Below are 27014 nucleotides of genomic sequence, written 5' to 3'. Positions count from 1 at the left end.
AATAATTTACCTCAACAACTCTATTGTTCATTGAATACCCCGAAGTAGTCGCTGACCCCCAAATTATCGAATAATCATGCATGCCCCTTTGCCAAGAAAACTCCATAAAACGAATTACACGGGAGTTAAAATAATAACAGTTTCAGGCACCGAGTTTTGCCTTTCATTAGACAATTAATTCTCATTTACTCGGGCTGTACACCCAACATACACCTGAGAAAACATTCGACGTGGAATGAGTCTTTCTATGGTCTCTCGTAGCAAAGATGTTCAATTATCACTGTGCAACATGCAATTTTTCCAATACGAAAAAGTCTCTTTGTTTCTCGTTGTAGTGATGACCGATCGTAAAAAATTCCAGTTCCAATTATCATTAAGTACATTATGCATTTTAAAACCCATTGATTGCATGAAGCCCCCGGCAAACTTTGTACAGGATTTCCCAATTATACCACTGAAAATTATCGTGTGTTTGAAAAAAATGAACGTGAAAATTAAATAATTCGCTCATCACCAGCGAGCTACCGAGTTGAGCTCTGCTATTTCCGGTTGTTTGCGGATTTACGTCATTAAAAATTCCATTTTTCATCATAAAGACAAGTGTTCAACACTCGGCGTCAGTTTTTACTGCGTGCAATAATTGACAAATTATTCATTTTTTTCTCTGAATTGATTCTTCCAAAGGAAAATCCTTGAGCGATCCCTGAAATTTTTTGATCCTTTCATTTATTCTGAAAATATATTTTTTATTCAATTTTTTTTTCAATGTGGAGTGAAAAAAATGATGGACAATCATAAATAGTTGATTGCCGTGAGTGCGGTGAATAAAATTGGATTGAATATGCGGGTAACGAGAATCGTCCCACCGACAGTTGATTATAAAACCGTCATCCCCCTTTGCAACGCACCTACAATGTAACGTTGACGAGGGGCACTTTTCACGATACACCATAGATGGTATATTGCCGTACACTTTGACCCGGTTAGTGCCAGAGGGATTTTCACTCACGCGTGAGTTATCCCAACCCCTGCATACAATATGTATTGGATATATCTGTATGTAGTTGGCTCATCCATGTGACCGCGCTGATCACAGAGCCTCACGGTAGCAATAATTATTACAGCCCGACCATTGCCAATTACAGGGCAACACACTCATACCAATATCCACCATGTAGCCGAGTTGACATTACCAGGTTGGATATTGCCATTCACAGGTACCTGCGTCACGGAGTAAAGTATCTATACCCTTATTTACGCCCTACCAATACATAAAGCGATTGGTACAGGAATAGCAGTGCCATGTTTTTCCATCGAGTCATTAATTCCTGTACTGCACTCGAAAAAAAAAATAAAGATTAAGGCTGTCTGTCAAAGTAATTAAATTTATCTGTTGCATTATTCATGGATTAATGCATGTTTATAAACGTTTGTGGTTTGAATGATATATCTGAGGTTAATGTATTTTGATATGATGATAAACCTTTCAAAATGCCTTTTACACGCAATGAAACTCCAATATGAAATTTCCGGATGAATGAATATGTAAGACGCGTATAGAGTCAGCAAAAACCACTCGACTGGTTTCAGTGGGCCGATTATCAGTGGATATGTACGTACATAGAGATAGTTCATCAGAATGAGAGCTCCGTAGAGAGTTTGTGCGGCACTCTATACAGACTTCACATGCCTGCTATTAAATAGTGATTTAGACGGCGCGTTAGCAGCTGGTAATATCCTCATAATGGTACGCGTATCTTTCTATGCACGTCCTTACATCTCGCTTGATTAACATATAAGAGATTGGGTGGCGCCTGAATATGTTGGATAGACGCATTTGGATTGATGAGAAAAATGAGAAGATTTTTTTTTTTGAAAATTAATGACCTTTTCACGTATTCCCACCCAGGTAAAAAAAATTGCAATCGGAATATGTTTTCCAAATTTTGCAAAAATTCCTGGAAAACTTTTCAGAAAATTTTTTTTTTTAAACAAAAAAATCGGGCGACAAAATAATTTTATTTTTTGGAAAGGTTTTGAAAAATTTTTTGAAATCTTCAAAAAAATATTCTGATTACAATTTTTTTTTACCCGAGTATTAATAAAAAATATTTTCCCAAGTGTTATTTAACGTTGTGAATTCTTGAATTTTTTCCCCTTTGCTCCTAGAAATTAATTGTTAATGAGAATGTTGCCTGAGGTGAAATAAAACCATCTCCAATTGGATTATTTCCGTCAGAATCATCGGGACTATTCGATTTGCATCGATGGATTCGCCTAATTTAGTGGTCACACGCCTTTGACAATCACACGAGCATTCCCACCATCCAAATAATTGTATCACACTCCACTACCTTCAAAAAGAATCCCCAAAAAGAATGATATCATTGTTGCTGTGCGCCAATTGTTCATTGTCTGATTTTTCTTCCCTCGTCAAAAAAGTGCAACACGTTGGAAAGATTCGAATGCTTTAGAATGGCACATCGGCATCGAACACGCCCACTTATCTCTCACATTCGTTCATAGTTCCCTCGTCTAGAAACGATAACTCAGTAATAATAGCAGGTCTGTTTCACGAGGATTTTAATTGTTAGGTTGCTTCTCTGCCAGACGTCATGAGAAGAGGTGTATGAAGATGGAGGTGAGTGCTAGAAGCATCAAAGTGGAGCAGATCCCGCTAAATCGCCTCGAGGTATGTTTTTAAAACTAGAAAATTTCCTTAATTTATGATGATGAAAAGATTTATTAAACTCATATTATATAACATGAATAATTTGTAACAAATAATTTTATCACAGATAATATAGTGGCATTTCAAGACTCCTCAGAATTCTCGAGTTTTCTCGTGAATTTTTACTATGGGAAAATTGGGAAATTTGATATAGAGTGAATGGAGAAAAATCCACTTGCCAGTCACAGAAAAAATCACAGCTATTTTAGACCGGTCGAGATAACGCCCGCTAGGTTTGTTACTGCAGTAATTACCGGTGATTAGAGGAGTCATAATTACCGGTCTACGTATAACGTTACCGCGTTCATTCATTCTAACCGAGTTCTCGTCCGCGGGGTATTTTATTCGTGAAGGATCAACTCCTTGAAGGAACTCTTTCTTCATCATCATTATCGTTATCATGTACCTCGTGTACTTTGAGAAAGTATCGTAGAGAATTTGTGGTGAAAAACACTTTACTTGTTATCCCCATGAAGGAGGTGAATTTTTCAAATGAAAATTTGCATCACGAAGGCAGCGTGGAAAGGTAATGTAGTTGGAGATCAACGGCATCACGAGAGCATGCTTCAGAGGAAAAGCAACAGTGTAAGCAGCATGTGACAAGTTAATTCCTATTTTTGTTTGCATAAGTGCTTGAATATATAATTTTGCCTTATGGAAATAATGTGAGGATTTGTTGTTTTTGTAATATTTTCTACAAGGAGCAGTGAACTTTTGAACTGTGTGGCAGAGTTAGCGATGCAAATTTTATCTAACCGATTTATCGATAACAGAAATCATGAGCTCGTCTCATTAATTTTGGATGGACCATTCCCCTCAGGGTGAATTCAAAACGGATCAATTTTTTTTTCATATAACAACAATTTAATACCTATGGATATGGAATCGATGGTCACTCACTCAATAATTCACCTTTCGAAGATGGGAGGCAGCTGCTCTCCTCGAGATGTTATCGTTCGCACAGCTGCCGTCAAGTGGCCTCCATGTGACTGCGAATGGTAGCGAGGATCGCGATTGGTCTTCGATCACTCGATCGAGAATTCGAGGTATCAAAAATTCATTTCTTAAATATTTCTGTGGTACTTGGAATTGTTGTACGATGGAATTGATGTATCTCAATCGAGTGAAGGAACCCTACACATTTTACTACAGAGCATCAAGAATGGTTTGGCGAGGTTACACTAGACATTTACTGCTTCGAGTTTACCATCGTCACTTTTCAATCTTTCAATCTCCTTTTCATATATGGCCATGTTGATTATAGCGTGACTGTACTACTTCATCAACGTTCAAGCCTTTAGCCCGTATTTTTGTCGCTTCTCTGTTGGTGTAAGGGATATATTAAACATTTGGCGAGGGGTGTAGAGTCCTGTCCAGTATGCAAACTCGAGGATTTTTATGAGGGTATCAACTCAACTAATTGCCCGTCTGTATGGTGGACAAGTGGGTAATTGATACTTCTACGCAACAATATTTTTTAAATCCAGTTTTCTATATTCTTCTTTTTATCGTCATGAAGCTAGAAGTTATGGTATCCATTTTTTTTTGCCATTTGTGGTCATACGGGTGTCGATAATTAATAATTGGATGCATTTCATTTTGAACACATACATTCGAAATTTATAGTCGCTATACGTGACAAATTGCCTGCTATGAATAATGAATTTTTCAAATTGACTTTCCCAACAAAATCTGAAATAATGCATTCAAGTTAAGATCAGGATGAATGCAAAAAATCCTCCCACGCGTATGGCGATGAAATTTCGGAGATAGGATCGTTGGGTATTGTTGCGAGGAGGTTAATATATTTATGATGAGCCACTCACAATTCCCGAAAAAGGTACAAAAATAAAATTGCCATCAACGTTGATGAATTATTCATTATTGAAGTTGAAGTATTTCGATTTTTTAGCGGAATTTTGCAAAACCGACATTATACCGACAATTTGCCGCTGGGTAAAGATTATTAATGTTTCATTTTCAGTGTTAATAAAGCCCATGTAGATTTAATCAGAGTGTCATTATTAAAAATTGGGGACTTTGGAGAGGACGAGGCTCCCCTGCCTCGTCAGCTCATAAGGGGCTAACGGTCGTTAATGAGCGAGGGAGAGGCGGGAAGAGACTCCTGCCGATAATTAGAGATTCGCACGGTGTTTCCGCGTGCGGCTGTATAGACATGTATTAAAAATCCATATGCACCACGGTAGAAAGGAAAAATAGGATCTGATATAAAAATTCAGGCAAGATATAGTCTGGTATACGGCATGCACCGATGCATTCATATCAATTGGCTCATGCATATGCATTTCTCTCACTTGACTTTTGCCACTTGGATGCATTCACGTACGCTCATTATTGTGAGTACCAGTAAGACATTTTGAAAATGTGTCAAATACACGGGCAACGCCTGCTTCGCCCATTCGGTTTTATTTTTTCCATGATTAAGTAGAAAAGTATTGAGTTGGTCCGGCACAAGTTATATTTTTCATTGAAGAGGGAGGAAGCCTATAATATCAGAGAGGCAATCCCTGTCTTGTAGTCGCGAATTATTGAAATAATTCTCAAGTGTGCAACAAGTGATTTGGATAAAAAAATTATTGAAACAATTAGGGAATGTCTAGCGTGAAAAAGTTTTGAATAGTCACGAAATAACTTCTAATTTCGATATCTTTATCTAATCCCACTCTGGTTACTTCCGTGAATTCCTCAAGAAATTTATGGTAGACACGCGAACAACTACGCGCACAGTGCACAAACGGCGACATCCTGCCAACGTTAGTTGGTGGCCGGGGTCAGGCCTTAGGCAAAACACGCCGAAGTTTATTTCCACTGACATCGCGTGCAGGGCCTTCCTCAGGCTCATGCATTTTTTTATCCCTCTTCGGGGATGGCATATTCAGTGCCTATAGAAAATTCCACTTTTCTCCAAATGTATCTCCATCGATCGCATAATAATGAGAAACGAATACTTGGCGAAATAGCCTTCTCGCTTTTGTTTGACTTTTTTTTCCACCTTTGTTTACATACCAAGAGGTAAATACATCTCGTCCCCTAGTGTTTCAGATACCGCCAATCTTACCGGCTGAAACAAAAATATTATGAATTCAATTATTTCGAGTTAAATGGAAATAATAATAAATAGTAAGTGTAAAATCAAATGTGGGTGTTAGAAAATTTTCGAAAGGTGTGTTCAGGGCGGAATTCTGTTGCTAAGTCGAGGTCGTAAACACGGGATTAGGCTATTGTCAAGTAAATAGAGGTGTAACCTCGGTACAGTGTCCATCGGCTTTTCTCGGCCATGCCGAAATACAAACTACTTCGCTCTCTCTCTCTCGAAGTAATCTCAGAGTATGTATGTGTAATGTAAGCATTAGGGAAATGGTGGTAACAATTCTCAAGTGGTTTCTGGAGATATATAAGGGGAGAGAGACGTGATCGATGCCCGTGGGATGCGAGGGCGTTCCTGGTGCGGGAGGCGCTCGAGACAAATGGACGTCGCGCGTCTCTCGACCACGCCTTCGCGCGCTTGTGAAGAACTCCGCGGCAACCTAAGATGCAGAGGAGGATGGAAAATATCGTTGTTTAGGGCCAATGTAAATTGTGTACGTGTGTGGGTGCGATGAGGGGACTCGCGAATTTTATACCCGGGGGTTACAGCGGTGGGACAGCAAAAGTCGCTGTGCGCAGAAAAACCTTGCGTATGAAACGAATTGTTATTTTTTATTCATCTTCATTCCCCTTTGAATTCCCTTTTCCTATGAATTAGCCTTTCCTATTCCACCTCCCATGCATTCGTGCGAACCTCTTCCCCGAGGTCCTGGAGTCTGAATTCGTTTTCATTCAATTTCGGATGATTCAGTGAAAAAAAAAAAAATGTATATTTTTTTATGAATCACTAACAGATTGCCACAACAATGGGATTATAACCGCCACAGGCAATACGACGTCCCATCGTGACGGCACTTTCCGAGACCACCCAAAGTGTCTGCACGGGAATCCTCCAATATCGACGTATCATCCGTGTTGAGGGACTCGAGGTAAATCTATAGCGCAAAAAAAATATCGGGTCCTAACAGCAGGTATCTGCGAGATAAGACACGGTGGAACGCAGGTGTTTAGCGTCCGGCTAGTCATCGCATTGTCATTACTTACATCGCTGGACACGCGCGGTCATTCGTGACCGCATACGAGGCGAGAATATACGTCATCCGGACTGAGACGCCCCAGGGGACCAATAGCCCTCACTCCTTCCATTTTTAATGCAATATCGATGCACCCTCAGTGCTTTAATTTTCCTCATTCCAATAAGGATGACTATCTACGCGCATCTTCCCTGAACTGATAGAACGATTAATTATTTCAATCCTCTGGGGGGACAAATTTCGAAAATAATCGCCCACATGCTCTCGATAAAAAGACACGGAAATTGCCAGCGGCTGACAAATGGATGATAAAAAAAATGCTGAAAAAATTAATCGCAGTGCCATAATGCTTCTCTGTGCGTTTCATCTCGATAAAAGGCTCTCTTGCGCCCACGACGAGTCCACAGCACTCAATCGTAAACTCACTCAGTACCTTAATACAATGCGAGGGAGAGACTCGATTCGATAACAATCTTGATCTTCCGATACTCGCAGTATTCGCGTGGGTCTATACTCTTTTTTTTTTTTTTGGTCTCTTGGAAGACTTGTCCTGCGTGCGAGAGTGCATATTGCTCATTGAATTCAATATTTCTTCGATGGCCAGCCCCGGGTGAGTGGGTGGATCCTTACATGTAACGAGGTAGGAGAGACCTCTACTCGTAAAATTTAAATCTCATGTGATCTACGATTTCATCGGCAAAAAAATTGGAAAAATCGGTTATTTATGGTGCTATCTACACCCACTGGTGGCTTTTCAATCTGTCAATGGGAAAGTCATTTATGCGAGATTAATCAGATAGAATAAATGTGAATTAACCTTTCCCATGTGAGCTAAACCTTTCCAAAAAAAAATCAGAGAACGCCAGACTCTGAAAAATTGATTTTTCAAAAGTCCCAGTAATAAATCCAGAATTAATTAAATTCTCAAGTCGAAAGCTGATCACGGAATTAGGGAAAATTGCCCAATTAAAATGGAGCGATGACAATGCTTCAATGCGGAAATAAAAGGAAAGGGAAAAAATTGGGACTTCAAATTCCATTGGCAACTTTCACAAGCAATTTAATGCTTCCCCCGATTTTCCTCCTGAAGCTGAACCTCCACCCCTTTCCCCCTGGTTTCCACCAACGTGCTACGAATTATTAATACAGTCACGCGTCACCGCCCCAGCATCCGGCGACACGTTGCCGCGATATTCCTGAAGTCAAGCGACGTCAAAGTGGATAGGAGAAGAGGGAAAATCACCCCCTCGCCCCTCCAGACACCGGGGGACTTTGAATTTTGCATACGTACCAGACCAAAGGTATTATCCGTCGAAGAGAAAGTGCCTGGGGCGCATGCCCAATATAAAAGCGTGTGCCCCGTGTCACGCTCGTGGCCGCGCACGCGTTCCTCATCCATGTGTTTGTTACAAAAGCCAATGTTACACACTTTAGTACGTACATGTTTTATATGCCAGTGCGTCACGGCTCTCTGACTCTAGGCTGCCACGCCCATCGCGACTAAGCTCGTTCATCCGCGACGAGAGCAAAGACATTGCCCCGACAATATTCCAGACCCCCTCAGCATTTCTTACACCGGAGTCAGGCTCAGACAGAAATACCACAAAAAATCGTGAATAATTCCATGTGAAAAAACAAACGCAAAACAACGGGCTAAACTGAAACCTCCAAAACATTGGTAGCTGAATTGTTTTCGATTTTTAATCACTTTTAATTGAGCCCTGAGGATCTATATAATTTCTATATATTTTTTTGGGACTGATAAAGTCGTGACACCTGACCAATCAAGGAATTTAATTAATTGGAGGAGGATGTATCAAGATTGTTTGAGTGAAGTGATCGAGGCCAGCCGCTGAACAACAATGCGAATATTCCGAGTCAAGACAAAACAGGTCGACAAAAGCCACGGCAACAGAATATAAGAAAGTCCCTCATTCTCATATCTCCACCTGACAGGAAATTCAAATATATACGTAAACCGGAAATGCAACGGTTGGGAGAGTGAAATCTTCATGCACGGATTCACAATGTTATTGCAATTACGTATGATACACATTTTTCGTTTTACGACTCTTATTCATTCTTTTGTTTCCACTGAATTTCGTTTTTTTTTTTTAATTTCTTCTCCTTAATTTTATGATCCTTTCATGTTCTCATTTTTACGTTACATTTCCACGCATTTTTCGTCGAAATTGCGTGCACAGGATGATATTTGGAGCAGGTGATGCAGTGCAGGTGGTTTTGTTGTGCCGCCACCAATTCATTTTGCAAGAAGTTACTCCATGGATAATTTTTTAAACAATTTGAAGAATGATTTTTCAATCATTCCGGGCGGTGATAACGAATGGGAGTGATGTTGGGTGGGTAGTGATTGGGAGTTTGCGATTATGTGGATTTCTTGGGCCGCCTACTCGACTCCCGGTGGTAATTATCGAATCCCGGGATTGGAGCTACCCCCGCAAGCCATTTCTCAATGATTACGGATCGAAAGTTGAGAAAAAAAAATGAGGGAGAAGGTGGGTTATTATTCGCTTTACACCTATATACTCGATGTTCCAGAATATTCGAGGATTGTGGGAGCTACACTGACACGAAGATTACGGGAATTAAGCCAAACCTTGCACCCGTCAGTCCCTGCGGGTATTCTTAAGCCGACTTAGAGTTTTAGCCTTTTTCGTACGTTTCTCCGCTGTCTTTGCTACAATCTCATGCATAAGTAGTTCAACTTCCTGGGAGTTCAAGGAAAGGGATGTTCTAAGAATTTTCTGCAAAAACATACGATTTTTCATGATTTTTGAAGGACCGGCCAAAATGTCTGCCTTTTTTTTTCCGGCTGTCGACGAATTATTCTGAAGCACCTCCACAGGATTTAATTGCGCCAACTCCTGAGGACACGGATGTATAATTGTTTAATTGATATGGGCTCGAAACACAATTCGCCCAGAGGAATTTGAATGCTCCCATCTGATCATAACGAGCACAATAATTATATCGTTTTGATCTCAAGCCCAAATGCCAATGTCAGAGGGCGGGGATTCACCCATAAGGACGATGCACAGCCACAGAACACCCCCCAGCATTTTTCGTCATTTATCATTTGTCGCTTTACCCCCGCAACTTGTAGAATAATTTTTCTGTCCATCTCTCAAGCGTTCATTTTTTTTTTATTTATTTTTCCTTCGAGACATTTGTGAGTAATTACCAGATGCAGATAACCGATCTGAGTGCCAGTTCCTTTAGTGTCTCTTCCACCGGTATTTCTCTCCCATCGCAGAGCATTTTCACCGCTGGGTATTATCCAGGGGATTTAAAACCAGTGGACTTGACGACTCGAGAAAAATCGCCAAGATTAAATTCACTTTGTCGAAGGAAACTCGGGAAAAGTGCACCTGGCGTTTGAAATCAGATTGCGGTTTACGATATGGACAGATTGCTTTCGTGGAAAAGAGTGGAAAAAAAAAAATAAAGAGGGGACATTTTTTTCTCTCAATCGATTCCACCACTTTGTCCCATTTTATTCCACTCTTTTTTTTTCTCTTTAACCTCGTACATATATGAAGCCAGCTAGGGAATATAAATTACTGTCAACTCGTCTCTGTTATCAAACGATTTTACGTCACCGCCCCCCTTTGATCGCCAAGCGCACTTCCTGTGTGTTGGGATGCACTGCACCGGGTTATGTGCATCGTTCAGGACTTGTCTATGGTTTTAAAAAAGAATAGAGAGGTAAAAAAGAATGAGCGTGGAAAAATCCACAACGTGTCATCATACCAGTGGTCCCCCCCCTCTCGCGAGAAATGCAGTGTGGGACTGGCGACAGTTGTGTATCGTTCCCTGTCCCTCAAAATCATAGGGTACATTCTTTTCCGCAACCGCGAAAACGATTGACAACGGTAGTCGTGTGGGCGGAGATTAAGCATTTGTCAACCATTTTTTTTCATATGGAAATATATTAATGAAGAGTCATCCATTAGCCGGAACACGTTTCAAGGAGTTGATAAAAAAAATGGTTTTCATGTCAAAATTAAATTTCTCAATTGTTATCAATTTATTAGCACATTCGTATGTATTTTTTTTTCCTTTGCAGGCGCGGCCTGTTGATAGAAAATTCTCCATTTTTGAATGACCGTTACCCGAGTGAGTCGAAAAAGTTATACGAATTACTCTGGGTTTTTTCGTGGTTGCTCCTTTGGCAGGAATTCTACCGACGACGCCATTCTGTCACGGTATTCTTCAGTCTTTTTTAATTATTATTGCATTGTTTTATAGATTATATGATTTTTGAGTACAAACATCGGTGCGTGTCAGACACTCATTGAGAAAAAATAAATAAGTGAAAATTTAAAGACAGAATACACCTGATCGTAAAGGCAAAACGAATTGCAGGAGTCTCTCAATTTTTGTTTTCTTTTTCACTCTCTCTTACTTCTGTATGTACAGAGCCATGAAAGCTCGCGTGATGTTTAAAATACGGGTAAAACGTTTTCGTTCAGCATTTAGGAATCGTTTTCCGAGGGCTAATTAAATGCCCGCTTAATCAGTCAGGAATGTTGAGTTGCATTTTGCATGGAGCTCGCATAAATTGAGATTTCTTTATCTGAAGTGCAGTTGAAAAAAAGCTGTTACCATGCCGGGCTACTTATCCTTTTGAAAAAAATTAACAAACTTTTCGGCAACTTTGAAGCGCTATTTCTTGTTTTTGCTGAACGATCCTGGAATTCCAATTTTTCTTTTTCACTCGTACACCGATTAACCACTTGACTATTACCGTATCGTATATTTCTATTGAAAGAAATACGTTCTCACAGTAATTTCATTCTATTCTAAGCCTGATTGAGGTTAAAACTGTCATATCATTGCCCCAGGCATTAGATCCACAAATAGAGTGCCTATAAATAATCCACTCAACCCCCCAATGTTGTGATTACATTACACAAGATGTGGCTATATCCCCTGCAAATGTATAGCGTAGGGTGAAAATATACCCTCATGGCAAAAGACTCGACTCTTAGCGGCCCGCAAATAGATTAAATCTCCGACAGTTAACATTTGATTAAATTTGGCCATTCAGACCAATCTTAATCGCAGCTTTTCGTCGCGATCCTCCATCTTGAAAATTTTTTTCATATAAAAAATTCAATCATACAAATTAAATCATGGCGACCGAGTGAATATCATTTTTATTGTTGAATAATTGATTCCCTGTATTAGAACAAATAAGAAAGAGGATTTTGTGTCAAGGACCACCCGGAGTGTCCCCGACACACGACAAAACATGATTCGGAGATAGTGGGGGACATACTCGACTCTTTATTACTCCCCTCGTCCGACATTCTGGCTAATAAATTATTGAAGGACTGTGGCTCCATGCCCTGGGGATGACGTTTGATATTGCGGTGAGAAAATGCACACTTTGCTCTACTCAAACCCCGACCAGATGGCGATACAATACTCGATATTGTTAACAATCATGAAAAAATACAGCGATAATTTTTATTTCTCTCAGCGTCGGTAAATGTGAAAAGAAAAATTTGAGTGCGGTCATTTAGTCATTTTTCAGGAATACTAAATAGCTTCCAAGTTGACCTGGGGTGGGAAACCCTTCCGGAAGGGTCAGTCGTTAAAAACAATGCGAATTCTTCACGCTCCCATATCCCACGGAATTGGGATGCTCTCCTTTCGGCGTTTTTCCAAAAATATTTCAAAAATTCTTCGTTACGCATTTTCTCCTGATTTTTAGCCTCATTATATCTGTCAAAAATTGATGGCTCGGGGTAATTAACGTGGCGTCGAGGCTTTTCGATTTTACACCGCTCTCCAGAAAATACCCCAGTGATAAATGACTACCCTCTGCGTGTACTTTGTCGCAGTTGATCAAGCATGAAAAGACAAGGCACTGTGTCATTACAGACACGAAATAATTACCCCTATCTACCCCATTCACCATCAATTCATTGAATAACAACATGATTTTGAATTCAAGGAGATGCTGTTTGTAATTAACCAATCGTCGTACATTTTATCAGTAAATAATTAATCGTTGGATTAATTCTCACCAAGTATTGCTCATGTCCATCGATAGGGTGCAGTGTAGATGGTAATGGGGTTGGGTTAAAGTACACGTCATTTCCGAGGCTCTAATTTGTCAAAGCTTCATTACGCTGAACCAGTCGAGACCCATACTTAGTGCACCGGCGTTGGGGTAATCATAGTTTAAATTCGGGCCCCATCCATTGAAAATCAGTGGCTCCAACCCGCTTGGCAATCAGGATCCCCTTTCCTCGTCCCTCCAAGCCGATAGGGAACGAGACGAGATAGATTATTGGATGGTGACGAGAAACTGAGAGGGGGTGGAGCTATCATGGGGCATTTGATACGCAGCAAGTCATCAATATTACATAAGGGTATACCTTCAAATGTCCCATTGAACGTGTGCACTCCTAGAGCCATTTATTTGTTATCGAGAAATACTTTTAATACGAGAAATTATAAATAGATTATTTTTCCTCATCACGTCAATTGCCGTTGACAATTTTTCCTTCATTGAAATTTTTTTTCTTCGTGACAAAATTCAAAAAGACTGTTAGTGAAAATGGATTCACCTCGATTTTACAGTTTTCCCCTTCAGAACCATAAAAATAACCCCAATGATGATTACTCCGGTCGTGATCCAGAAGAGGAGGAGTTTTCATACTCGACCCATCACTATTCCGACCCTCAAGTACGTCTTTCCTCCAATACAGGGTGAAGATAAAAAAAAAATACCCTATCGTCCAACAAAAATCCCACTCGGCACTTTTTCACATCACCATCTTCTCGATTATCCATCCCCGTCACCTTTCGATTTCTTCACGTCCCATAAATACATAAAATAAATTGAATTATCTCTACCAACGGGTAATGATAGGTTACCCATCTCGTCTCCAGTCCCGTCCTCTGGACTTTTTGCATCGCACCAGGGAGACCATCAAAGCTAGCAACTTTTTCGTCTTAAATCCCGGACTAATTAACATCAGGTCAAAGGGTACCGCCATGCCCTTGACCCTTCGGCGCCCGTGGAAAATTACCTCTCTCCGATATCAATCTTTTTCGGTCGGAAGAGGATTCACCAACAAAGTCTCTGCCTCATTTATAGTCCTTACACGTTTGACCAGGATGATATCCCACTTCCCCGATTTCCACTTCTGCATGGACATTTATTTTTTTGAAAAATATAGCGAAAAGTACCACCAGTAGATGTGAATGAATTCTCATTCCGATATGAGCAAGCCCCATTACCTCCCCTAAACGGAAAATTAATAAAAACCCCTCCCCAGCCGTAGCCTCGTCGAGGCTGAAAGTTGAATTGAAGTCGAAATGAACTGGTTGATATTAGCAGTAGGTAAGTGCTACGATTGGTGGGTTTATGATTGAGAGTACGTTGGGTACGTGCATAAGTTGTGTTTGAGGGATGCGGTGAAAGAGGCCCGAGTGCAAGTCCAAGGCAAGTCCAATCGGATCGACCACCAAAGTGGCGGAGATTGCACAAGCACGGATGAGCATGGTACCGAGAGAAGCTAAAATAAAAAAAAAAGAGAGTAATGAAAAAAAAAAGAAAAAAAATGATCAACCGTAATAAAAATAAAGAGAGATGAGAAGGAGAGAAGCTGATGAGAAGGCTTGGATCAGGGCAATCATCATACAGAGTATTCCGAGGAGGCGGAGGTGGCGAAGAGGGAGTGGTGGAGGGATGAATTCGACACAGAAAGAGATGCACGATGGTGGATGCCTTCTAAATAAAAATCAGCACGCAATGAGACCGAGATTGTTGTGCAAAATGGGGCAAATCCTGCTTGATGCGATGCCCGTGGTTACGCCTAGTGTAGAGAAGAGGATCGCCCACTCCCGTGAAATTGGAGTGAGCTTTAATCGCAAATAAACCAGGTGGAGGTAGTGAGGGCCTGATTGCAGGATTAATTGGATGTATCGTGAGGTAACTGCGGGAGCGTGAGGCACTGGGATCCCACCCCAATGATGCCCACGCTAATTTTCAATTTATTTTCCAGGGGGAATTCCATTTCATTGAAAATGAAACGACGCCCGGAATTTTTTACCTCTTTCCCCTGGCTTTTTTTTCTTCTTTCGCAAAAAAAAAAAAAAGTGCTGACACTGGGAGAAAATCGGCAACGGGGTTGAATCATCCTTGTCCTCCGGCACATACACCAGTCGAGTTTTAGGAGAGCATTTCAAGTGCTGGGGTGGTCGGGGGGGTGGAAAGGGGTGGAGGACTATAAGCGACGTGACCGCCAAGGGAATCGACGCTTTAGCATTCGACTTGTAACTTCAACTACGTCCCCTTTACGTGACTCTGCTGACGCTGTGTTTTCCTCATTCCGAGTAGAGCTTCACGGAACATTAGGCAATTACTATTTTTCATCATGATTTTTCATTTTTCAACGCACCGATTGCACAAAAAAATAATGATTATTTCTCACCAACAATTGAGTGCCTGAAAAATTTATTATAAAATTCCCAGGAGAGAATTTCATGGGGAGAAAATTTTTAATGGGCAAATTAACTCTGGCCAACATTAAGAATCAATAAAAACGAACAGTAATTCCCCTCTGGATAAATACGAATCCAGTAAATTCACGAGAACACCCGAGAAAAAAAAGCAGAAACCAAATACGAAAGAAAAAGCAGTGAAAACGAGAGCCACTCGATTGAAGAGGGCAAACAGGGCCATAAAGGTTCCTTTCCCGGCAGCCTCCATGGGTGAATGGACCCACCACAGAGAGGAAAACGGACATACACTCCTACATGGCCCACTGGAGAAATGACAGAGACACAAAATAGCCATGAAAAAGAGGGAGAAAAAAAAAAGAGAAACGACCAGGAGAAAGAATATAAAAGTCCACTTGAACTGGAGAGATGTGTCCGATCATCCGGTGAACGTGAAATGCTCTCATGAATATCTTCACAACCCCCTGCGGAGTGTCCCCAACGCTTTCCATATTTTTACAATAATTTCACATAATCCCATTGAATTGACTTAAAATACCTGAACACGCAAATTCACAAATTCAAGATGCGTGTCTGTCACTCAAAAAGAATTTGCACCTCTTTCCGATTCTCTTTTCTCTCGTCGAATTTCATATCAATTGGTTGGTGATCCAGAGGCTGAAAAACCATAGCCCCAGCGGTCACTTCTCCCGCCAAGGTCGCGAATGAGAAACGTATCTCGTAGAGATCGCGTGCCACAGAGTGAGTTTTCGCTCGTTGGAACGGACCACATAATGACGATATTTTCTGTCGGCTACGTGCAAAGAGTCACGGACATGTAGCCCCTTGCTCGACTGGCACTGACCGGCAAACCCTGTTACGCGGAAGTCTTTCAGCCACATTCAATATATTTTCCATAAAAAAAGGTCTTTCGTCAATCGCTTAATTCGGGGGTTGAGAAGCAGTTTAACATTTCAAAGGTCAGATATATTAATTTTTGGTAAAAAAAAAAACATTTTCAACTCATTGAAATCATTTCGTTCGGGCATCAGTTCGACCATTCCATTTTCAAAGTTATGAGCGCTTTTATTTCACTAAAACCCCATTTTTACTCACACAGTCGAGTATTTTATGACTCCGTGTCGCAATACCTTGCCGGGAGTTAACGCGTATAATAGATTTACATAGTGGCATTTAAAGTCGTTGGACAATCACTGAGTCGATTAATCCTTTCTTGACAGCATTGCAATTTTCTTTTCCTCTCTCCTCCACCTCACCGATAAAATACTCAAATATAGCATTGTATTCAAATCCTGAGGAAGAGAATTATGAATAAAAAGTAGTACAAGTATTCCTGTTCTGCTCCACTCTGGGGCGGCGATATTAAACTCCGTTAACCCCTTCACCACCTTAATGTCCCCTTTTTTTCAAGATTTAAGCGTTCTTGGAAAGCCAAGGCACGATGAGGTGATTGAAAAAACGAACACTCACTCCTTTGCCTTAATGCCCCTGAAGGTCGCGTTTTTTCGGTCACACGTTGGGTCGCAAAAAAAAAAGTCTCCGAGGTAGCCGAAATAATGATTTTTAATTTCTTTTTAATTTTCCCTGGAGCATCCACATTTTTCCCTCTTCCTGGAATCGAAGCTGTAGAAGTGATTGGGTCGTTACACAGCTTCAAAGAAACATCCATCCCTCTCTGGCTCCATTCGAGAGTGATTATCCTGGGCCATTATACGTTCGACCACACGCGAACGATCGCGTCGTTTACATCGATGCAGAGATTATCAGTGAGATTAAACCGTCCAACTCTTCACTGAGATACAGAAGCGCTGAGAATGTTAATACATTTACATTGACCTGCAAAAAATTCAGTTCTCGATATTTTTTCGAGGGATGGAAAAATTCTTTTTTATCCAATCAGCCACATGGTTTTCGCGGTGTAATGATATGAGGGCATGAGAGCAGTATAAAAAATTGTAAAGACGGTCAACGATCTTACGGCCATCTTGATGCGATTGAAGCATGTGCGCCCGGTGAGCGACGGGGTAATTAAAATGCAGTCAGTGCTATCTGAGATCCCCGGGACTTGTGTATCTGTATTTATGGGAGTTACTGTCACTTAATGTCATTTCTACGTACGGAATGATTTAATGTCTCATCCTGAAACTTGCTATTGGCAGTGGGTCGAGGTTATTGCTGAGACGCACTTGCACTTACTCGAGTTCGACGAATTCATTGAATTATACAATTGACAGAGTCCGACAACCCCGGATTTCCAGTAAAACAACGATGAGCATCTCGGACAGAATAATTTTTCCCAGAAAAAAATGAGCATTTGATGAGTTGTCGCGTAACATGAAGGAGGAGAGATCGAGTTTAATAATAACAAAGCTCATCAGCTGACCGTCGAGGACAGTCACCCCTCGAATAATTCGTAATAAAATGAATAGCCCGATAAATCAAAGTGGAGTAAACCGATGGAATGATATGAGAGCGATTAGAACAACTTCAACCTCCCTACTTTGCATTATCGTTTCGACATATCGGATCGACGCTTGGGTTATTTAGAAAATGGCGGTACCTCACGTTTAGTGCCCAAGGGGCCCTGTCGATTACTCAGGAATGAGGAGATACCGGTATATCTCGGTTACCTTTTTCTCTCTCGCCAGAAAATCACCGAGGCCAGCCAGAGGACCAGCTGTGTATGCCAATCCGTTGGCGCCTGATTTGCACAACGAAAATAATGAAAATTTTTTCATTCCTCATGATCCATAAATTTATCTCTCCTCTCTGACTCATCAATATCAATCATTACCGATCCAATCAATTAGAATTATTATTAATTATCATTGATGGGAGATTACACGGAGAATCGATGTCGTGCAATGATTTCTTCTTTTCCCCTCGATCTCGATCTCGATCTCGATTCCACATGAAAGGAATTAAGAGAAAAAACTTATCTGAAGTAGAACATTTGTTCTGGGTGGCTGGCGTGAAGGAATTTAGTAGACGTTGTCCAGTTGGTAACGGAAGCAGTCGAACTGATTCCGCATAACTGCACGAATAAACGTGAGGAGGTGGTAAGAGAATTCATAAGAAAGGAAAGAAAGTGGAGAATATGAAAAGATGTTAAATGTATAAGATACAAAGGAGTAAATGGCGACGAGGTGGAGATAGAGGGGAACAACGTGTAAGAGGATCTCGTGCGTGGCGGTGTGGTACGTGCAGTTTCCGAGATTTCCGAGAAATATGCCGGAAAGAACAATAAAAATAATCACTTCAGTAAGAATTAATCCAAAATGGGACTCGACCCTTCTCTACTCATCGAGTCGTATGTGTGTTACATTGCTGTATGGATATGTTTTATCGCGCCTTAATGACATCTAATTGCTTTCCAGCGTCATGCACTCTGAGGCAAACGAGCGGAGTAATTCATTAGTGCGACTTGTTTGTTATGAACAAGAGACTATTTGAGGGGTTTCATGTAATAGTTCAGTTACATGTTGTCGTTGAACACTGAGGCGGGATTAATTGAAAAGTGTAATAAAATGGATATATGACTAAATTCCATGAAAAGTCATAATAATTTTTGGGTCAGCGAAGACAAATCGCTTGGTGGAAATAAATAGTCAACTATTTGACTCAGATATTTCCACAGGATTTTTTAATGTACCCGAAATAATTCTAATGCGTGATTAAAATCGAATCAGAAAGCAGTTAAATCAATGAATTTGTTGTGCGCACGGGAGAAATTTTTTTGCGCTCCGTTGCACCGGTGATCGCGTGGTGTCCGTAATTTGGGGAGGATTCCTGGAAATATTTCAAAGAAATCCTCAAAAAGTCATCAAGTAACTGTCACTCCCTGTCCTTGGTAGATCGTCGTGTCTGCCTTGGAGAGTCCTTCCACAATTTGCCATTTTTCTTTCAAAACTACCTCAAGACTCACCACAAAAAAATCGATCAGGTGCAACGATAATAGCCCTTTTTTTTCCATAGTACATGACCATCACCTGAATTGTTAAAAGATGGAAAAATCGAGAAAGGAGTGATGTGGACAAAAAAATTATACTTGAACGATATATTTGCACGGGTTCCTGATATTTTTCAGTTTCAAAATTAACTACACCAATGCAGAGATGTGAGATGGTAGGATACTATCACGCACCTGTCTCACGTATGAACACCTTTTTGACGTGCTATATCTACCAAGTGTACACATGCAATACCATATACCTCTCACTGACAACCATCGGGTAAGGCCTCTTGACGCACCTCCGTGACGCTGTAAGGCATGCTTAAAAGACAGTGAAACTCATCCCTCCGTGAATTATGAATACTTAAACTAAACGACATTAACGCTCACTTTCAACTTATACCTGTGATTAATTCTTACTCAAATGTTACTAAATCGGAAAATTCTGGAATTGAGATACAATGCGTTTTTCATACAAAATCACAAGTAATAATCGGCTTTCATCTTCAATAAATCATTCACTCATCCCAGATGAAAAAGTAACTGATAAAAAAATGAAATAAATATGTCACATCATGTCGGCTTGCGTGGAATAGAGTAATAATTTTTTGTCATGTTAATATATCACCATTGCATCTAGCTTATTCAAGAGAGCTGTCCTCTCATGACCCCTCATGCATTCGATCCAAATGGTTATCTATCGTTGTAATTACCACATGATTATTTCTCCTTATATATTTTTTTCACTCTCTACACTTATCCTCCTACTGTACACATGGCCAGAGAGTGCGATAAAACTTGATTGTCACAAGCCACGCACATTTGACTCGGTGGTGAAAAAAAAAAAAAATCACTTTTGTCATGTGTCTCCTTCCACATTTTTTGCCTTTCCAATTTTTTTACTCCAGCCTCTATTACCTGTAATTATCATTTGTATAATTCTCTTGGAGTTTCATGACTGTACTTATTGCTAATACTTCCTGATACTGATTTCCCGAGACCGATAGTAATTTCAAATATAATTACAAGTTCCAGAAAATAATACACACAATATGAATGATTGAATTGATTTAAATATCGATGTATCAATGATTCATTCACGTTTATCCATATTCACACTTCGCACGGTGTATCATTACTTAACACTCGACCTCAAAAAAAATTTTATTTCTCATTGCATTAGCATTTGTCACACCGACTCGGCCTTGAAGCACTGAAGAATCGTAATAACCTCATAAATATATTGTAATATCCAGCATACTAATTGATCCAATTATTTCACTATAAAAAATTCCTGAAAATTACGGGAAAGAAAAAAAAAATCCATAAATCATAATTACCTTTCAGGATGAAAAATGAGTGGTATAGTATTAATAAAAATCGAATGAGATGAGAATGCCAAATGCATAAACCCTCAAAAGACGATGATCTAATGGATCCTATAATAAGTACAGATATAGACGTCACCAGCGTTTATCAATTAGCACAAGAAATCCCACGACAATTAACGCACCACTTGTGCATAATCACCCATAAGATTAATTTCAATAATTCACCAAAAAGCTCCATTTACCCCTGAAATCACGTAAAAATAAAGCAACGCGGCGACACGATCGGTGCAAAAGAGTAATTACCCCTAGTCCATAAATTGCCTCCGGAAAAAGAAGCTTCAGGATTGTAGCATTCTCTCTGGTTTACTGGCGTGAACTGGTGCAGCTAGCAATTATTGCATGCTTGTGGCATGTCCAGTAATTATCAGCGTACCGGCCATGTCTGTAGTAGTCCACTGCCCTCCCCCTCCCGTACCCCTCACTCCCCATTTGCTAACTAAAAATTCCCCCATTGAATTCAGACGATAAAAAAAATAATTCTCTTTAAAGGGAATGAGAGGGGAAGGTAGGGTTATAAAAATTGTACCAAGGTGTTGGGATTTTGATCCTCGTAATGCAGAGGAGAAATAATCTCCTCTTCTTTTTCATTCTTCGATGTTATAAGTCGGAAAGAAAGTCGAGGACTCACTCGTGTATTTTTTTGAGGGTAGAGGGCACACATACGAGATGCTAAGGGAGAGGGAGTGAGAGGGCAACGCAGGTAATTGCTAGGCCGACGGGTCGATAATGAGCCCTGGGCTTCGGGGAACCGATTACACCCGGTCCCGAGGAGCCAAGAGAGCACCCAAAAAGCCAGTGGAAGTGGCTCCCCTCGAGAAAGAAGACAACTCGATAAGTCCACTTTTACAATACACTAGTGCAACTGAGATGGACGCCAACTTCTCGCCATCTAAAAACCAACCAACTCCCCGTGTCTGGCCGTCCTTTACTCGTCTATGAGGTATGGGCTTGATGGAATCCTCTGGTTCCCACAAAACTCCAAAATTGGATGAGATTTTTTTCATTCGACTCCTTTTTTTTTACTCTCGGCCCAGCATAATTTCTTCCTTTAAGGGAATCCCATGTGAAAGGAAGATGGATATTTATATCAAATCGAAACTCTCGAAAGTTGAATCCCAAAATCTGTCACACTCATTTTCCAAGTGGCCATCACCCAGCTCACAGACAACCCAGTAGGAAATTGCGGACTATCATCGGAACTTAATTGTGATTGAGAAGCTCGAATCATAACGGCACGATCCAGTGCATCTAACGGTTTAATCCGCTCAACCTAGAGTCTCACACACAAACGCAAGACTTTCAGACAGAAAACCAAGTTAATGGTTAACAAAATCACTTGAAAATAAACGAGGCGACGTCCTCGATCGGCGCCAAGTTGCCCCCCCTTGGCCCTCGGTACCACCCTACAACATTACTAATTGCTAAATTATCGAGATGATGAGTGAAAAAAAAAGGGAGAACGGCTGTTAGGAAGGCGAGAAAAACCTGAACTTCCTGCATGCAATGAACAACCAGGATCATATATCTGATGTATGTCTACAAGATGAGATGTTATTCCCTCGAAGAAGAGACAGAGGTTGAGACTAAATGTGGAAGGGATGAGGTGGGTGATCTAATTTCCCGGGCAGTCGTGCAGAAAATGATCTACCGGTTGCGATTACGAAACGGCTTCCAGTCTTTGCCGTTGGGCACACGTTCCTTCTTCATTCTCATATTCCTCAATTTTTTTGTTTTGTCAATAAATTTTTTACCTTATTACATTTTTTCACGTGGTTGTTGTTGTTTTTGCTCTCGTTTCGCAATCAACCTGTCCGACTTCCACGTAGTGCCGCGTTCGACGAGATTATTGACGTGTCGTGCATGTGAAGAGTTATTACGAGAAGTTGTGAGGAGATTGTCTTTTGAGAATGGAAAATGGGAGATTTAATTTTTATTGAGGTCCCAGATTTTTTTGCCATTTTAATCCTTGCAAAGACGAGCCATAAAATGGCGGAAAACATCGGGTAACTCAATTATTCTGTTATCCTATCACAAAATTCCGGTTGATTAAATTTGCCCATCACTGGTCAGTACAATCGCCCATACCGCTTTAATAAAGTGTTGATGTTGCTGGTGGTGGTGGGGATTTGTAAGAGGAATAATTTAAATGGACGCGAGGAAGCCCAAGTACTGCGGTTTGCTCCTGTGGCGGCCTAGTGGTACGCAAATTAGCATAATGAGGCAAAAATGTTGATATTAATATGGGGTACTTAATAACGCATTTAAATAATTAAGGTTTTCAATAATTCCTGGAGCAGTCAAGTGTGTCGCAATGTTTTATCTTTTTTCCAAGAATTTTCTCAAGATTTTCCACTCCCTCTTGTATATCCTGCAATGATAATAATTGTCTCATTAGCAATCAAGCTGATGTCCTTCATCGGAGTACGATCGGTTGGATAAAATATTTAGTAATTCATTCATCATGCCAGCCCTGACAGGCTGGAATTTTGGATCTATTCCAAGAATGATCCCGTGTCACTGATGTCTTAATTTCAACATTGCATAATTCCGCAACAGCTGTATCGTTCCCCTGCGTCGATCGCCGCCGGATTGCTTCCATCTGGTGCGGAGTCCTGATTCCCCATTTCGCCGCAAGAACTTCACGTGCCCTCCAGGGCTGTCTTCGATACTGTCGTGCTCGTCTCCAGCAGGTGTTAAAATTTCACCTCAAACCACTAATGATCGCCAAATATCCGCGGCCTTCTGGGACATATTTCGCGCCGCCTTTATGACTTCCAAATGTATTGGAAATAAATCCCAAGAATTCTATTCACGCAGATTCTATTTGGAGATTCCACGGTATTCGCCCTGGGGGATTCACACACCAAAATATTTTCATATTTCAGACAAAATAGCTGGTGAATTTGAAGGATATTAGACATGGTAAATTTCGTTGATGGATTTAACCGATTTAGTTTCTATACTTTATTTGATGGTACGTTGGTCTCGGCTGTCCGTCGGCCCGGTGTTACATCTCCCACGAGAGTATCCCACCACCTACTTTATAACCGGCCAACAGGAAAGACCTCGTATATTCCCTTTCAGTGCTACACTTTCCGATTCCCATTGAGCGAGACGGCGGTAACCCGAGGCACTTTTTCCATTGTCGATAATTCTACAAAGCCCAACAGCTCTCCCTCGCGTGTTCCACCGAGTTCAATGCAAAAATACCGGATCACTAAATCCCCGAAAATCACGACTCCGCTGTCCGACGGAGAGTAAAAAGTACCATCAATTTTTCTTATTTCATAACCCACTCTGTCTGACAGAAAAATCACTCCAAGAAATACAAGAATTATCTCGAGGTGATTTTCACACAGAAGAGAGTTTCTTTTTGTTCCCTGGTGGCGCCTCAGTTGGGATATAAATTAATTAGATTTGTGTCGGGGGTGTGGCTGAAGGGATATAGTGTGTGCCGGCACGTTTTGTTCCCGTCTCTTCTCAGCCGTCTTTTCGGCACCGAAAAAAAAATTCTCAATGCACTATTAAAAATATTTTCAGTGGACTAACGTCTTATGCAATTGTGATTTTTTGGAATATTTTATGTCAAATGATTTCAAATAATTTCATGCAATTCCAATTCAAAGAGACAGTGATTTCATCTCACACACAAAAAATGACAAAAATTGGTGGACATTGATAAAAAAATTTTCCGAAGATGATTTCCGAATTGTTTGAATGCGAATTCACTGGCATATCACGGAAACAAAGTCTTGCCCGATAATTCAGTTGATTCCGAGGCATTTTACACATGACAGGATAGCAGGTAGAGCCATGTGATGGCATGGGGCCCTTGATGTATAGGTGGGCGTTAACGGTTGTAGTAACATAGTAACTTTTATTATATTGGCGGAGAACGCATGTGACGCGCGGATACAATGAGCCCCGGGGCTTTGGGCCTCATCTCTTCCTCGCGGCAGGTCAGACTCGTGAAGGGTTAAATCATCGGAAAAGGTCGCGGTGACTTGAAGAGAAATGAAACATACAACTGATGATATTGCCGCGTTAATTTACGATCACTCGTAATTTACCTCTCAGATGAGAGATTTTTCAAATGAATATATCGAGTTTATTAATCACATATTCATTCATGATTATGTTAATTAAACTCACATTGATGGTGTTCAACGGTGATGGGGTTGCACCCCTGCGGCTTCCGCCGCCCTCGACCTCCGCCTCCAGTTTGATTAATCTCGAAAAATCCCTAAAAACCAATGCTCACGCACTTTGAACTATCGATGAAAAATATAAATTAATATATCACTGATTGAAGTTATCACTTGTGCAGCAGTCGACCTCACGCACTCTCATTTCCCTCCAAAATTGGTACCATAATAACGAGGGGAAATAAAAAATCACAATTTCCATACAACTACACAAACACGATAAGAATGAAGTAATAGTTGGAGAAAAATTGAAATAATTCGTGTGATTGGCAAGCACTGGTGGTGAATATACGTCGAACACGTGGAGGAACTATCGGAGGTGCGCCGGAGCGCCAAGAAAAAGGAGACAGGTCGGTTCCACCTTCCCTCCCACTCCAGTTCTCCTTCCACGGTCTCGTCTACCTCGCAAGGAATCGCCGATTATTTCTCCTTTTTCTCTTATTTTAAAATCCACCGTGATTTTTTTACACGTTAGACACACCATCGAGGGGAGCAAGAGGTGGCGCAGGTGATTCTCGCTAGTAGCACATGCGCATGCGCCCTAGATCGTCGTATCATTAGCGCGTGATAAAAAAAAAATAGACTGGCAATAAAATCGGCCAAATTTTTAACTGTTATTTATCTCCGGGAATAGACCGGTGAAAAGGCTCTTGAGAAAAGTGGTTGAGGTTTGAAATAAAGGGCGAGTTGCGGCCGATGCGGTGTTTCAATGAGTTGCACACTAACGTTAGCGTACTTGGCTTTTGAACGCGACTCTGGAATTGCTGTGGCGCCACCCCCTCCCCATTTTACACCCATCGCACATAACCCACCTCCTTCTCCTCTCTTCGTAGCAATATTCCTCCCCACCTCTTTTCTCCCTCATTCAAAACCTCACCCACTCGCCTCTTCATGCACCTCTCTCAGTCACTCCACCTCTTTGCCTCCTCTTCACCTCCTTTTTACCTCCTCTGCCTCCCCTGCCTCCTCTGCCTCCTCTGCCTCCTCTTATTCCGTCAATTCCTAAAGCATTTCTCTCTCCTCTTTCTCCCCTTTTTTTTCCAACCTCTTCGTCCTCACGGATTTCTCCCTATAATTTACTACCCGGTTGTCTCCTCATTCTTTTTAACTTAACCCTTTTTCTTTGTTAATTCTACTTTTTATTTTCCCCTCCTTTTCCCTCACTGCCGCTGTCTCTCTTTCATTTACCCCTTTTCACTCGTCTTCCTGGTTTTTTCTTTAGTTTCTATCTTCTCTTTCGCTGTGGATGATGTATATATATGTATAAAACGTGCGGCCAGCCATGAATCTTTGCCGTTGCGGCGAGAGAGCTCTGGCCGATGCCGTAACGCCCATTTAATAGTATCCTCGACGCACGCCTCGACCGTGCTTTTTCCATTCACTCTAGTGCCATCTGTTGAGCCTCCCATCTAACTATCTGTGGATTTCACTGCTATTATGAATCGTGCGGTTTTTCCTTTTTTTTTATTTTTATTTTTTTTTATCTCCATCAAGTCTTCACTCACTCCGATGTACCCAAAGCCCATTTTTCTCCGCATTATTGTATCTCTCACTTTGCACGAGGGCACACGAACCGTGACGAATTGCCTTGCAAGCGAAGAGAAGTAATTAGCAATAAATTTCAGCACGAGCTATGAGGAAATATTTATTTTACCTTTCGCCTCTACCTTTATCCCCTCGATACTGAACCTGTTCAAGGGCGCATCTTCATTTTCCATTGGTTTATTTATTTTTCAAATTGTTTTACGATCAATTCGCGAATGGACATGAAGTGAATTTTTCCTCGTAAAGGAAAATGATGATGTTGGAATCTCGATTCACTTCGGCACCTGCAGGTAGGCAATTCTAGAGCGAGGATATATTTTTTTTTCAATCCTCGAATGATCGTCATTGTAACCCTCCGGGCGTGGTAGGACGTATCGAGTGACAGGAAGATTCCAGGGTGAATCCGATCTCCAGGGATGATTTCGTTATTATATGAAAAGTATTCATTCTATCTAAAAATCCCATCTTCCACCCTATTTCCAATAAAGAAAATTCAAACACAATTTTTAAATGTAAAATGAAAGTACTTTAATATCGATCATCATA

At 40.9% G+C, this 27014-nt stretch overlaps 1 protein-coding gene across 3 annotated transcripts in view; it reads right to left on the bottom strand.

Moving 5' to 3' along the window:
* The window catches only part of LOC105269269 (transcription factor Sp9), a 57727-nt gene extending 32108 nt beyond the window's left edge, over positions 1 to 25619 (bottom strand). For 2 of the 3 annotated variants that reach the window (XM_011309380.1, XM_011309383.1), the window contains exons 1-2: positions 24871 to 25619; positions 5811 to 5813 (exon numbers count right to left, since the gene is read on the bottom strand). The gene's annotated coding sequence lies outside the window, so the exon portion shown is untranslated. The remainder of the gene's footprint in view (positions 1 to 5810; positions 5814 to 24870) is intronic. The other variant, XM_011309381.1, reaches the window with a different exon arrangement.
* Positions 25620 to 27014: the final 1395 nt, after the last annotated feature.

This window comes from Fopius arisanus, unplaced genomic scaffold (genome assembly GCF_000806365.1).
Source record: "Fopius arisanus strain USDA-PBARC FA_bdor unplaced genomic scaffold, ASM80636v1 scaffold00066, whole genome shotgun sequence".
Taxonomy (NCBI): domain Eukaryota; kingdom Metazoa; phylum Arthropoda; class Insecta; order Hymenoptera; family Braconidae; genus Fopius; species Fopius arisanus.
The sequence above is the reverse complement of the archived record's forward strand: the minus strand, read 5'-3'. Positions and strand labels throughout refer to the sequence as shown.